At 36.4% G+C, this 15418-nt stretch overlaps 1 protein-coding gene across 15 annotated transcripts in view; it reads right to left on the bottom strand.

The window, feature by feature from the left end:
• KMT2C (lysine methyltransferase 2C) overlaps positions 1-15418 on the bottom strand; it is a 201933-nt gene that overhangs the window by 159146 nt on the left and 27369 nt on the right. The window contains exon 1 of one of the 15 annotated variants that reach the window (XM_033009712.2): positions 8446-8542. The exons of the other annotated variants lie outside the window; for them this stretch is intronic. The gene's annotated coding sequence lies outside the window, so the exon portion shown is untranslated. Of the gene's footprint in view, positions 1-8445; positions 8543-15418 lie in introns of those variants that run through there. 15 annotated transcript variants of the gene reach the window in all.

The following is a 15418-nucleotide window of genomic DNA, read 5'->3' as shown; positions in this document are numbered from 1 at the left end:
CTGCTTAGCCTCAATACTGAAGTTACACACTGAAATATTGAGGCTAATGCTACTACACTGCAATGTACTTCTGCACACCTTTTTGTACCTTTTTACCCATTACATGAGAAAATCTGGGTTTGATGTTGAAAGTATGAAGCCAGGTTGCCTGATCTACATGTATGGACGGTTCAAAGATTTTGAGACAGTTCAGGTAACAGAGTGAGAAATCATACAAAAGGCTTTCAGATCCTTCAGCTTTCTTTTTACTTTTCGAACTGTTTAGACATCTATAAATCTGTAAGTGAAAATTACTTTTAGTCAAATATCTGTCATGTTAACTGAGCAATATACAGCACCAAAAATTGCTACATGTTCTTCTTTCTCTAAAACTACCTTCCCACTGATAGGCAGTCTCATTGTCTGACTTGCAGTTTACAGTTTTAGTTCTACAATACAAAACACATTACATGCAAACCTTAACCATTAAACACATCTCAGAAATAATTAAAAAAAATATTTCTGGTGCAATTATGACTTTCCGATACATTATGTATCTGCAGTTTTGCACAAACTCCATCCTTTACACATTTGTTACCAATACACTTAGCCATATTCACTATCAAAATGATGCAAACCAACATACAAGAATTTCAGCACTTGCAGTATTTTTAAAAACCCTTTCTGGAATGAAATTAGACAAGTATTTGAGAGCACCAGCAGCTACAAGTAGAGCCATCTGCATGTTTCCAAGTCCAGCTAGTTCTGTGTATCTACCTGGCTCCAGGCTCAGTAATGGCTATATTCTTACCATTCCTCTGGACAGCAATTAGTGTGAGGCTCTTCAATTAATTTGCTAAATAATGCTTATCAAGACCACTGAATGTTTTCACATGTTCAATTTTTACAGGTAAGGAGAATGAAATGGCAACAGTTAAGAGACCACTGCAATTGTCAAAACCACAAATCTTCTAACCTTTGCAAGAATTCCATGTGTGCACCTGCACCCATCAAACACTGTACTTGTCCACACTTCTCTTTCCTTTAATTAAACAAAACTGCATCAAAATATGCTACTGTATCAAACACTGTTTTTTTCTTGATGAGTAGCATAAGCATCCACTTACATCCGAAGATGTAATACACAAGATTTGTTTCTCCATGATGACAGCTATGGCAAGTTTTAACTCCTCCAACCTTGTGACAGCCATGATGCCCAGAATTTTTTACCCACAACAGCACCAAGCTCATGTCTTTTTTAAGAATTAAGAATTATCCATCTACTTGCTCCTTCATACATTGCAGGATTTGCCTGCTATGCTGTTCTGAATAAAGGTGGCAATACAATGGTAAGGACTGTAATTCTCATGTCTGGTGATTTCAAGATCCCGTACATAAAATTCAGCGGATCTGAGTCATCATGCATGAGAAACAGCTGCCAAGTACTTGGAACCTGGTGGAAGTTTTGGTCTCTGTGAACAGATTTTTGTAATTTTAGCACCATTAATTAAGAGTCATTTTTAAAGATTTCCTTTTGAAACTTTGCAGTCTGCCGGAGTCTTACCACAGTAAGGTTGTTAAGATTCTTTCAAAATGCATTTGTCTGATTATGTTAAATATTCTCACTAAATATATTAAGGGCAGGTGCAGACTGCGATGCCTGTCCTAATACCTAGCCATGCACACTGCAGGTATACAACCAACCAAACAGTCTAATGCTGAAGCTCTTAATCAAAAAATTGTTTTTATCGCTGGCAAGTACAGTCTGCATACAATGACACAAAGAGTTCTAGCTTTTGATTTTATTCATTGTTAATTCAGTTAGGTACTCAAAAAAGGATGCAAATATTCAACTCTTACCTATTATATCAATTTATTTAAGACAAACTAAACCCCACTCACACAGCATCGTTGAGAGGTTTCCAGATCTTACATCTACCAAAATGCATCAGTCAACTCAGAACATCTTATGCTTTCTCATCGAATAAAGCTCAGTATATCTTTCGTCCCAAATCAATTTTACTCGTGTCTTTAGACCTAACAGCAAACACAAGTCGTCCCGTAGATCACACGGAAAATAACTCCATTCATTTTTATGCTCTTGAAATACTTCTGATGCTACCAGTATCACAAAAAAAAAAACCACCTGCCTATCCCTCAGGTGCGTGTTACAGGATTCCCTGAGAAAGGCATATGTCTTCCAATTTCACCTGATTTTCTGTTTACAAAAGGTGATGAACAACCTGTGGGCAATAAGATCAGTGTGTTTCCCTCCTGCTTCCCCCAACAAGCATTTAAGCTTAAACTAGAAGGATCGGGACATGAAAGGAATGACAGTACTCAAAGGGATATAAATAACCAGCTTTTATACAAGATGCTGACCTAGAACACATTAGGTAGAATTTTCTTAATAATCTCCAAATTAATTGTTGGCATGGAAGAAGAGTAGTTCTTGTATTTTAACTACAGTTTGTCATTACCCATCTAAAATGGATTTAGACAGGAAAAAAACACAAGAGAAATGAATGTCATATCACCACATCTTTTCCATCTGTTAGCACCCTTAGTGCTCCTTATAAAGAAATGCATTTTTATTTCAGATAATGTCAACAAGTATTATGAAATATTTTTCTTTCAATAAAACTGCTAAACCTAGGAAAGCCAAAGGGAAAAACACAAGATCTGCTCACTAATTAAAAATCCATTAGAACTTATTCAGAAGGGTTGGAAAACCTCAGAAGAATAAAAATAGGCCTAAAAAGAAAATGGGCAATGTAATCAGATGGGTGTCAGTGTAAATTTATAATTCACATGTATTGTTTTTCTTTTAACAAAATTGTTTTCAAACTATAAATAAATCCTAAAAGCTAGATCATGGAAACTATTTTTATACCAGAGTAAAAACTCTGGAAATACTATTGTGAAATATAAACAACAATACAAGTAGCATAATAAGCAAAGCTCCGAAGCGTAGTCAACAACTAATACAAGTCTTCAAACATGTTTAAATGCTTCCGTATAAACGGACATATCAATCTCTAGGGGCCTGGATAAGGCAGAAATGCTGCATTCTGCTAACAAAACTGTCCAACACTTTTTCCATCCCTGAAAAGGGTTCTTCCAACTTGGAGCCAAAAATTTGCCTTCTGACAATTACAGATAGGTTACAAATAGCCCCAAATAACTATAATAGACAACTTCTAATCTTCTGTTCAAGCAACTGTTAAATTATCATCTTTATGTGGGACAATAATCGTTGCTGTACACCAATGTTATCAAAATTTCACCTGTTTTTACTGGAGACCACTACAAATCATACCAAGCTATTTTCTCTGTTTTTCCTCTATGCTAGTCTTCTGTCCATTAAGATTAAAAATATAAATTCACTGTAATGTTTTAGAACTGTTATTCCCTCATTTCCATAGTTTACCTTTTCCCATGTTTTCCTATAAGGGCATGTCAATAAATAGACGGGGTTTCCACCACTTAATGCCAGAGGAGTTCTACTGCCTGATCACCTCCTCCACACTCCCCCAGCATCAGATGAGATCAGTCTGTGACAGAAGTGCTACAAAAAGAATGATCTACTGCTCAGCCTACGTCATCTGATACAGGTCAGAGTTATAAACAAAATTGTATCTGTGTCACACGATAGGGGCACGTATCCAGCGAACCTTGTTACAGCAACTACTACAATGGAAGTCATCCAAGAGGACCAACTGATACCTCCAGGTCAAGTTCCTTTGAGGCCATCATCCAAGGACACACAGGCAGTAAGCTTACTCCATTTACTGCACTGCAAGTTGCAAAAGGTCCTCAAGTTCTGCGACTTCTCTCCAGTTCCACAGATGTCCTCAGTTTAAACAGCCAAGAAAACGTGTTTTAAGGTAACAGGAAATTAATTCTTAAAATTTATGTTCAGTATGGAGAAAAATGCTAAAATGTTCAAGATTCAAATATGCTAACCTGAAGATGTAGAAGTAACGTTAAAACAAAGTTTAAAAATTAACAGATTGAATTTATATCCAGCAAAGCACAGGGAATTTTCATCCAGGTCAGTAATCCTGTTTCACTCATTGAAAGCCCACAAACGTTTGTGCTGGAAGGGAGAAGAGCAGTGAAAGGAAAGAGTAGCTAGAAGAGAGGGAATAAAGCGAGTGAAGCTTCCTTGGTGACGGTGTAAACGATGCTGTCTAAAAGGATTTGCAAATTACAGTTTGAATCACTCGCTTTTTAACTTTTGTCAGAAGCCACCAGAAAAACAAGTAACAAAGATAATCAGAAATTATACTCAAGCTGGTTTATAATGGGACTATTTGTATATTTACCTAATCTTTTCTGAGCATAGACCTTCTGGAATGACAGCTTCTTAGATATTTATACTTTTATTTCAGCTTGCTTTTTACATACACACATATGCTTCTAATTAACATTTACATCATGAAAACTCAGTTCTACTTACCAGACCACAGAGTCTCAAAAATTATCTTAATCAAACCTTTCAGACGTACTTCCAGGTATCAAAAGCTGGCAAAGCAGCTCTAAAAACAGCTGTACTTGCAACCACTTGTGAAGCTGACACAGCCAGAGAAGCACATATGGTAGGTGTAACTTACAGCAGCCCTAAGGCTACTCAGCTTTACCCAAGTACTGTCTTGGTATCATGACAGGACAGAGCAGAAGCTAGTTCACATTGTGGCCATAGGTAAAATCATTAATTTTTGTTACAGTATTACTTCTGCATAGTTTTTTTCCTGTACCTAAAAGCCTTCATGATGACCAAGAATTACAATTGAGGTATACTATGTCCTCAGAATCCTAGAAACCATTTGTATTTTGCAATCAATATATTAAAGATTACATTTGAAAAGAATCTTCGACCTCAAAGATGTTGAACATTTATTACACCATCCATGAAAAAGCTGCTAAAGAGAGTGCTATCAAAACAGAAGTCCAACTGCTCACAGACTCACTGGATACAATGCCAGAATCATTATCCACGTGAGTCTAATATCCATAAATACCACTCAATAACTGCAGTTGATTGAAGCCCATCTTTCAGAAAGTCACTTTCTTTGCCGTATCCTTTGTCGTTTGTTCCTTCTTACAAAGTCTTGCCCATTTCCTATGTGAACTTCTTTGGTTTCAGTTTTCAACCACTGGCTCTTGTACCTTTTCCTGTTACATTAGGGAACCCTTAAGAACTCAGCATTTTTTCCACTGGAGGTATTATCCACTGTAATCAAGCTACTACTTAGTTTTAGGGTTTGGATTCTGCATGCCCCCATAACTTAACAGACTGAGCATTTCTACCTTTTTCATCAAAGGAATTTTCTCCCAGCTTTCTACAATCCTTGGTCCACTTCATGACTTTTTGCCAACATTTCAGTCTTTCAGTTGTTGATATCTAATTCACGTTAAAATGGCAGCAGCCAATCTCACAATCTCTGCAATAAACAGAGCTTCAGGACACAGCCACAAACACCCCACACTTTAAATCTCTTTCCACAAAGGCTCTTTCCTGGACTGCATCCCTATCCCTACACCTCTACATGGTGGCATTATCCCTCTCCTTATTCTGAACAGCATTTTTTTAACTGTGCTTAATCCAAATCCCACTTTTGCCTCTTCCCTATGCTCATCCACGTCAGTCCATATAGAGATTTCACCAGCAGTAATTGGTATTAATATTGACTAACACCAAACTTTATTGCTGGACGACCACTCAGCCCAAAGCAAGGCAATGACAGTTCACAAAGACAACAAAATGCTTGGTCAGCCAGCCCTTAACCCAATTACTGTAAACTTTATTCCACTGAATAATTCAAACAGTTTTAATCAGAATACAAAACACTGTTAGGCCCAGCACCTTTAAAGAAATCCATTTACATCACATCTTTATAGAAAACTATGGATAAAGGATAACATCAGATGACCTTATATATCTATCTCAAAAGCAAATTTTAAAACTCATCTAGTGGATAAAAGATAGGATGAATAAGGAATGGAAGGAACAGGAATAAAAATCACCAAACCTAAGAGTTCCTCTAAAGAGTGTGGTAAATATGTTTATTTCCAAAATAAAAAGTTAGAAGCCATCAGTTCTCCACACCTCTTCATTTCTGCATATTTAACCACCAAGGCAGGTACTACAGCCATCTCGACTGTAAGCAGCTTGCTCTCCCAAGAAGTCACGCCTTCCACATCCTCTTGATTTCAGTGAGAACCATGGGATTTCACCATCTCACAGAAGTGAGCAGCATGTATTTCAATATACTTTGTAGCATAATAAAATATTCTATTGAAATTACGAGATCTAAAAAAACAATTACTTTATTGCTTCTTACAACTTTTTCACTGTAAAATTCAACTCCAAGGTAGTAATTGGCAGGGACAAAATTATGTAGCAATTAGGGCATGACAGCAAAAGCAAACAAGAACTGAAAATGGGTTCGACACTTCTGGTAACAAGCAGGTAATTATCACAGCAGCTTGAAAGGGGCATAATCAACCAAACTGACATCATCCCTCCCACATAATAAAATGTGAAATCCCTTTACGTGCAGTGTAGCTCTTACACACAGCTGGTAAATGCTGCTAGTCTAGTCTCAATGTCTGTGTGTGCAGAGCAGCTGAGGTTACACTTGGGACAGTTCAACAGTGGATAATTTTATTTATTTATTTAGAATGATAATAACTACTACAAGTTTTCATCCATTCTACAGAGATTACTTCTAGAAAATGGTGTTTTATAAAAATGCCCGCTCTTCTCTGAGTTTAACTTTGAAAACAAAGTTACTAGAACATAGAAAAAAATCTCTGCCTAAAAGGCACAGTTATTGTTACACCACCATCTACAAGATAAAACATGTTTAATACAAAAATAGAAAGTTGCTGGTTTTAAATAAGCTCAGTTCTTAACTACTACATTTCACCAACAACACTGTTTCCCCCCCCCCCCGTGACACATTTTATTTAAACTTAGGTGTGAGCATTAACTGTTGTCTCAAAGCAGCCCTATCCTGTGGACATGCCTGTTACTCACATCAACACAAAGTCTAGCTGCATAATAAATGGTAATGTATTCATCTTCATAACATATTTGAGGTAATTAAAATACGATCTGTAAAAAGCATCCATTTATCTGCTGTCCCTTTTAGCGTTATTTTATTGCAAAATTCTCCCTCTCATCAGCGCAATGTTTGGAAAACCCATCAGCCCTGACTGACTCAATAGCGGTTGTTTCATCTGTTAGAGGAGGTTGGGGGAACCTCCTTCTCCTTTTTTCTATATTTTGTATATTCCTAACCTGTATTCTTCTCCATTTTCTCTCTCATTGTGTTGACAACTCCATTTACCTCCATACTGTCTGTCAATACCATTAGCTTGCTGCTCCCGCCTTCTTCCAGCTCATTAACAACAGTAAGGCTGAACCCAACACTAATCCCCACCGTCTGCCGTTAACTATTTCTACCCAGCTCCAATCTTTTAGATGGGATTCATTCCTTGTTTCTTGGATACAAGCAATTTCAAACACACTGGAATTGCAGCTCAATTTGTATTGATTTTTCAAGTGAAATTTCCACAAAACATTTACAGAGTACCTGCACCTATCATTTTTTAAACTGTGCTGCAACTACCATAAGTAAAATATATGAATTATTAACATTTATCTTCTCATCTTTAGAGGCTCAGCACTAGCACACCACAACATGAATTCTTTAGACACCTGTTATCTGGAACAATCTAATTTTTTTATATTTCTTTTTATCTCCAGTAATCTATTTTTTTTGCACAAAATTCTCACAAAGATAACCCAAAGCTGGGTTCTTCGACCTCAACTTTTCAAAAGTACTAAGGTAATTCTGAATCACTTCATTAATTTCAGAATTTAAATTTGATGAGTGTGTAGCCTAGACATGGCATGCCTTGACTTGTTGAAAGCTTAGTTTACTGGCAAGTAAAACAGATGTAGGCACAACAGGAGATATTTGATTGCCGACATGATAAATGTGTCAATACTATACCAAATCTTGTATTTTTTTCTATATATCTGAACTGTTTTAAATCCCAAATTACTTACAAAGGTTAAAATTGCACAAGACCTAAAATTTTATCAAAAATCCTGTTCACTAGGAAAAAATTTATAAAAGCGCATGTCTACCAATTTAAAATTATACCATAGGAAGTGAAAAGAAACACTGACCTCAAAGCTAAAAAAGGTAAAGACTGTGTAAAAAAATAATTTAAAACAACTCAATACACTCTATTTTTAAACCAATTGCCACTGATAAGACCTCTTCCTTTTAAAAGCAACGCTTCACTGAGCACTACAATTTTACTATGAGAATCTACAAATACGAAAAATAGCTTTATACAAAAAGCTAGCATGGGTCAAAGCAAAACTAACAGGACTTGGACAACAGTTCAGATATTCACCTGAAATAACACATAAACCACACGTACCCTTTACAAATCGAGGTTATACTGTCACAAGCAAGTTTGCAGCCAGGTTCTCCAGGCAGGCATGCTAGCAGTTGCACTGGCAGAGGAACAGGGCTGAGCAGCTGCAATAAAAGACGACTGTCTAAGTCACTGATGCCAGCACAACAGATCTCTGGAATCGTGGCCTTAAATGCCCTGTAAATATAAAGCTAACTAGAAAGTTTCCATTACTAACAAAACATGGGTAGGTGAATTACCAGGGAACAGTTCACCAGAAGCAACGAGGTGGGAAGCCTTCAATAACCTTCACCACCTTCTTCTCCGTGTATCTTTGTTCTGTTTCAATGACAGATTCCACTAGAAATGCCTTTTTACTGTAAACTTTAAAAAGCTACAGCAGAATCCAGGATCTGCAGCATTCAGCATGTTAGAGAATGGATATTCTAAGATACTTTAATTCTCAAGACTTGGGAGAAAATCTAAGACATGTAGAAATTTCAGGTGCCAACGTTCTGGCCTACAAGCCGCAAAACAAGCACATAAAGTCATCTGAGAGAGGAACAAATAGTGATTCTCTTCTCTGCATCTGGATCCTACAGTAAAAGTAATGAGGTTGGTTCAGTGTCCCTAAGGGAAACTTTTTTAATAGAATCATAGAATAGTTTATTCATCTGAACAGCTGGGAATAATGTTTTGTTGGGGGAAGTACAGTATTTTGAAGTAGAGCTCCTCCTAGTAAGAGCTCTGAAAGGATGCCAGGCTAACATAAAATTAATAACATCAAAAATTTTACCTTCTCTAGATACAGACACACCCCAACATCTTATTTGCTTACATCCAATTCTACGGCCCAATTTGCAGGTATGTTGAGAGTTTACCTCTTCCAGAAATGAAATCAAGAGTTGAGGTTTAGTTTCCCTTGGAAAAAAAAATAAATAAATTAGGGTTTCAGGCCCACCAGACACACCCTACATTAGCACGATCCAGCATTTAATTTATTGTAGAATAACACTAAATTGGTAACACACAGCATAAGAACTTCAAGAAAAAACCCACAGAAGAAGCATGCTACCATTAAAAAGCATTGCTTAGCAATGCCACTGAGGTAATTCTAGGCTTAAATAAAAACTATAACCAAATATGAACTGTATTAGCTAAATAAATTTCTGTTGTTTCACTTTCAAATCAAATGAAAGAACTGTTTAAAAGCTTAGCCTTGGATGTGCACAGTAAAATAAAAAGACATGAGATCGAGAGACTGACTCAAAACTATCACACTTGCACGTGCAGTGCTGAATAATTAACCCATGTTCTTTTTTAAGGACTGTCTGAAAGCCCTTCTGTCTTTTATGCTTTCTGTTATCAGTATCATCCAGAGAATTTGGATTAAAAGTCTATGCAATTCTACATCACTATGAAAGCATTTTTTTTTTTCTGGATGAGAAACTAGAAATTCTTAAGATTTCTTCATGAATTCTTCTTGTGAAGAATTCTGTTATTTTTTTCAAGTTTCCTTGACCATAAATTTCATATTCAGGTTCATTCACTTAAAAAAAAAAAAGTCATAAAAATTAAAACTGTTAAATTTAATACCTAATAAATTTATCTGTATCATCACTACTATAATGCATAAAAGAATCCATCAGAGGCTCTGCTTTTTTAAATTAATTACAGCACATCTTAGAAGATACACTGCTGAAGAATAAATTGAGGAAAAAAACACTGAAAAATTTCATACATTCCTGTAAATCTCAGATAAAAATAAATTTGCTACCCTATTTCACCAGCTGCAAAATTGTAACTCTGCTGCCTTGAGCACACTTGAACACTATATGAACAAGGTTTTGCACAATTAGTAAAATTCATGGACAAAATACAATGGTGGTCTGATACATTACTTAGAACCAACTTAAACACTACACAAGGTTTCTGTTTCTTTTTATCATGCAATTGCTCTGAGGATAGCAACTACTGATGTTCTTAACACACGTAAGAAAAAACTTCAACTTTGCAAGATACTAGTTTTTTAAGAGACACAACAGAAACTGTCATGGCCAGCCAGTTCTATACGACAACTGTATCAAACGAAATCATACTTAAAATAAGTGAGACCCAGATAAGCAGCTACTACAGGTTTACAACAGGGACCCAGTTTGAATAAAGCAAAATGAGTTACAGTATTCTCCTACAACCGGATTTGTAATACTTGCATTAAAGCTAAAGAAAACAGTCAAGCTCCTACTACAGACTTTTAAAAACAAATTTATAAAAGTATATCTGAAGCCACATCTTAAAAAAATTAACAGCCAACAAACTATTTAGAAATTTTCATCCTATTATTCAGGAAGATCTAAGAATACCAAAATATTTTTAAAACAATAATAGAAAGTCAAGATTTAAGCCACATTAGAAAACCCTCCCCTAAAGCTTCCAGTTATTGCAATACTTCTTAAGGCACAGTTTCATGACAAAAATACTTTTTTTGTGTGTGTGTGTGCAGCAGAGATATACAAAAGGAGTCTTGGGGGTGCCAAACACTTTCAGAACTCTCCAGTGATGACTCATCCTGTTATGTATACAAAGCTTTCATTTTTAAAAAAAAAAAAAAAAAAAAAAAGTCAGTTGGCATCATCACAGATCCTCAGCAATCTCCAACTTACTGCTATTTCTTGTACAAAGTATTCTAAACACTCTGCAATAAAGTATTCTGGTATGCTAATTTTGGGGAGGGAAACGTGCAACTTAACTTGAATGGCCTTTCTTACACAGAGAGTTTCTACTCTAGTTCACAAAGTGCTCCAAGATGGCCTCGAATACAGTTTTTAGCTAGACAGAAATTCTTTGTTTCTCCACATCAGTTCCTTGCCAGTTGTACTGACCAACTATTTTGCCAAAACAACAAAAATCAGTCTTTCAAAATGAGTCTTGATGAGTGTAACAAAAAGAATCACTTATTACCCCAAAATAAAAAAAAAAATAATAAAAATAAAAAGGGGGGGAGGGAAATTTAACTGTTCCTAAAAACTTCTAAAGCATTCATTCTGTGTAGCTGTCTCCTTAGAAGCACCGTTTTAATCCCCCCCCAAAGAATTTATTTAGTTAAATAATCTGTTGTACTGCAACAAAACTACAATAAACTAAAAACTGCCATATAAGTGCAAATAATTGTAATGAACTGTATTACTACACTGACAAGTATTTGCCAGTAAGGCAGCTTTCTTTTTTATAGATAACTTCTTCGAAATGTGGTGGTATTGTTGTTTTCTGTTTCTGGTGTTTTTTTTTTTCTTTTGGTTTGGTTTTTTTTTGTTTTGGTTTGGTTTGGTTTTGGTTTTTTTGTTGTTTTTTTTTGTTTGTTTGTTTGGGTTTTTTTAATTGGATGTTGTTTGCCTTATTTATACACATGAATGTTTGCAAGTTGTACTAGAAACCAGAAGCTTCCCACAGCGCGACATGCCATACAAGCATCCTGCACTTTGCCCATCAAGTGTTGGATCGGGTCTTTCCAGACCAGGCTTACAAATCGAGGGGGTCGTTTTCCTTCGTGCCTGTTCATCTTCCACCTGCAGGCAGAAGGCAGCCACCTAAAACCCAAGTAACAGCAGCTGTGGAGCTTTAAATCAAACATTCACCTTCTGAAACTCATCTCGAGATTCACTTTCCACAGGCAGCTAGTCTGGAGTTAGCAACCCTCCCACAGTATTGTCTGGCCAAATTCAAACCAACAAGGAAGATACAAATAATTTCATTTATGTTCAATCCCTCCAGCCACTGAATTCTCTAATAATTCAGTTCCTAGTGTTGATCCTTTTCTAAATTTGGCCACATATGCATAAAAAGCAAGCCTCAGTGCCAGCTATGCAATTTCTCTTTCCCACTGGGGACACTCTTTCCAGCATCTCAGATGTTTTCAGAACAGATGCCTCCCCCACCACTGCCACATATACATTTTATTTTATTTCTTATAAACGCCTCTTACCCACAGTAGTTACAAGTGCCAAATCATCTAATTTCACAGAGTGTCAAAAGAAAAGCCAGATCTAAGAACTTATATAGCATTTTCTATCCCTTCTTCTTCTGCAACATGTTGATTTGGAAGTAATACTCTTCATTTGCTCAAAATACCAACAACCACGGGAAATCAGCTGTCCCTCTCTCCATTTACACTGATCATAGGACTCAATCAACTATACCATGTTTCCAGTAAGTTTATGGTTTCCATAGGTACTGTCAAGGCTACCTGATCAACAATACAAATTAGATTTGTGGATTCATGCTAGGAGTCTTTGAGCTTGAAGCATACTTATTTATTTGTTTCACAAAAAAAAAAAAAAAAAAAAAAAACAAACTAAAGAACAGACCATTTTTTTCTACTTCCAGACAAAATAAGAAGGCTTGTCTTAGAAGCATAACTAAATCCTCTTGATTTTTTTAAATTTAGTCATAAGTTTTTGTTACTCTTTCATTACTTATATACTACCATAGGTGGTCATGGCAAATTACCAACATAATTTACGCTGGTTCTCTAACCATAAGATTAGATTACTAATTAAATACCAAAAAAAAAGAGAACAGTCTTCAGTAGTTAAAAAGCAGAGGTACAGGAAAACAAGATACACCCCCAGCTAACAACAGGAGCTTTTTATTTCAGTATTTGTCTTCAGAAGAGTACATTTTAAATGGAAGCAGACACCATTTTCATTTACTTGCATTAATCATCAGTCAATCTATGAGGAGAGATGAATAATGGAAAGCCAGCTGAATGCAGCACATCTTCAGCAGAGGTTTGAATGAGGCTGGGGTTTGGGTGGTGAACAATCAGCCTCACAAACAAGACATTTCAAAACACACAGCACAAACATAATGGAGAGTCCAGCACAAAGCGTGGGCTTTGCTCCACCTAACAAACAAAAGAGGATACTTTAATCATATTTTAATGAGGGTTTGTGCATGACCTGGTCCATTAGATACTGAAATACTGCTGCAGTTACCATACAGCCACCTTGGCATTTGGTGACTAATACTCAAACTTGCCACTACTATACCCTTGAGGAAGGAAAATGAAATAAATAAAACTGCAGCAGCCTTGGTTGATAACAGTATTAATACACTGGGGGGTTTAAAAATCTGCAGATCCACAGACGTTGGCATGATCAAGTGTGAAACCTTAACTCACCGATAACCAGTTCTATCAGGAAACACAATATGCAGAATAATTAAGTCAATTTATGGTATATATAAGAGAGGTTCATCATCCAGATACAAATTTTATTTAAGTAATATAATTAATCAAAACCTAAGCTATGTAATATAGATATTTAACATCAGAAAACAAGATCCCACAATTCCTTAAGGCTGCAAAAAGTGAAAAAAATGTACTGCCCTAAAAATGACAAGAAAACTTGCTAACAGTCCAGACATCCTGGCTTTTGCAGTCTATTTGTCTCTTAGTGCCTTCAAAAAGCAGTCTTGTTAAACTGAAAAAATTGTGTGTGTGTGTAAATAAAATTTCACCGATGCAACCTGGTGCTCTCAACTAGGTTTTTGGTATTTGTGCACCTTTTTGAAAAAATATACAGTCTGTTTTTCCCCACACATACATTTTCATGCATGTTGATAATTACAATCACAATTCACATTGAACAGGTGATCACAGAACTAGCATTTATTGTCTCTTCCAACACATACTACATGGCACTGATGCCAGTAGGTAGGAGGTTCAAGAAAATCCCAAGTAACAGGCAGCTGATCTTCTCACAAATTGCAGCTAAACTGTGGTACTCCATGCATAGCATGTTGAAAGTTTGTGTGATAGAGGAGAGGCTGGACACATTCAGGAGATGCCTAATGCTCAACAGATCTAACACAGATACACTGATCTTGACTCCGGAAATCCCACAGTTCTTTCCCAACCTTCTACAATTAGTGGTTCAGGGAAGTATCATAACAAAATTACTCTTTTCTTATTTTCCTTCCTAGGCATCTGCTATTAACCACAGTGGGAAACATGATGATGGGACATCCAGATCTCTGTTCTGACCCAGTGTAGCTGCTGTTGTGAAATAGATAATTTCTCCATATTAACTTACAGACTCCGGACCAAGTGCTAGGAAAACAAAGCTCATCATGTTGCCCAAATTACTGTCACACCTAAAGACCCATCTTTAAAAACACTAACATTCATTTCCAGCCTTGCATTCAACACCCTGAACTGTGAATACTGAACAAGCAACTATGTAGCCTTTAGTGGTTTACAAAAGTTTCATTCCTCTAAAAGACTTGTTCCTGATTTCTGAGGTCCAGAGACTCCAGTGCAGTCTTCTAGAGACTCAGTTCTGCAGCAGGAGGGGAGAGCAAAAAAAACATTTGGGCATCCTATATACCTTCTCATTCAGTAGATGGCTCATTAGGATCTTTTTCCATATTGTATTGAAAATATTTTACCAAGAGCTATATATGCCTTATCCCTTAGGCAGTAATTATCATCTACCACAGTAAAAAAATAACCTCAAGAACAGCAAGCTTCATGTCATACAATCATGCAGTTCAACAAGATGCTTTCACAGTCAAAAAACACCTACTTTTCTTGTATTTAAGCAACACTAAGCTCTTCTGGCAGCTCAATGGATTATCCTACATCACCAAATTCCTTGCACAGCCTCAAAAATAACCTAAGCATCATGTGTCATGTCACTGAAGAAAGTCAGGTGACATTTTGCTGCTATTTTCTGATTTGAAATAATATCCAATCCTAGTATACCAGCATTCTAGCCTTGCTTTTTGTAGGGAATTTATTACTTCTTTCTTCTTGTAGTCAGTTAAACTACTGAAAGAAATTCGTGGGAGTTAACTTTGCCCACTGCCCTGGATCAAGTAATATAGTTAAGTAACAAACAAGCATCTAGACACAAAAGCTCTTACGTGAATACTATGCAGATTCCCTAATTTAACTGCAAACTTTCAACTGCAAAGCTAAAGCTGTAGACAGGTAGAC

The sequence above is a fragment of the Tyto alba genome, unplaced genomic scaffold (genome assembly GCF_018691265.1).
Source record: "Tyto alba isolate M040663 unplaced genomic scaffold, T.alba_DEE_v4.0 Super-Scaffold_38, whole genome shotgun sequence".
NCBI classification, from domain to species: domain Eukaryota; kingdom Metazoa; phylum Chordata; class Aves; order Strigiformes; family Tytonidae; genus Tyto; species Tyto alba.
This window is presented reverse-complemented; position numbering and strand designations above follow the sequence as displayed.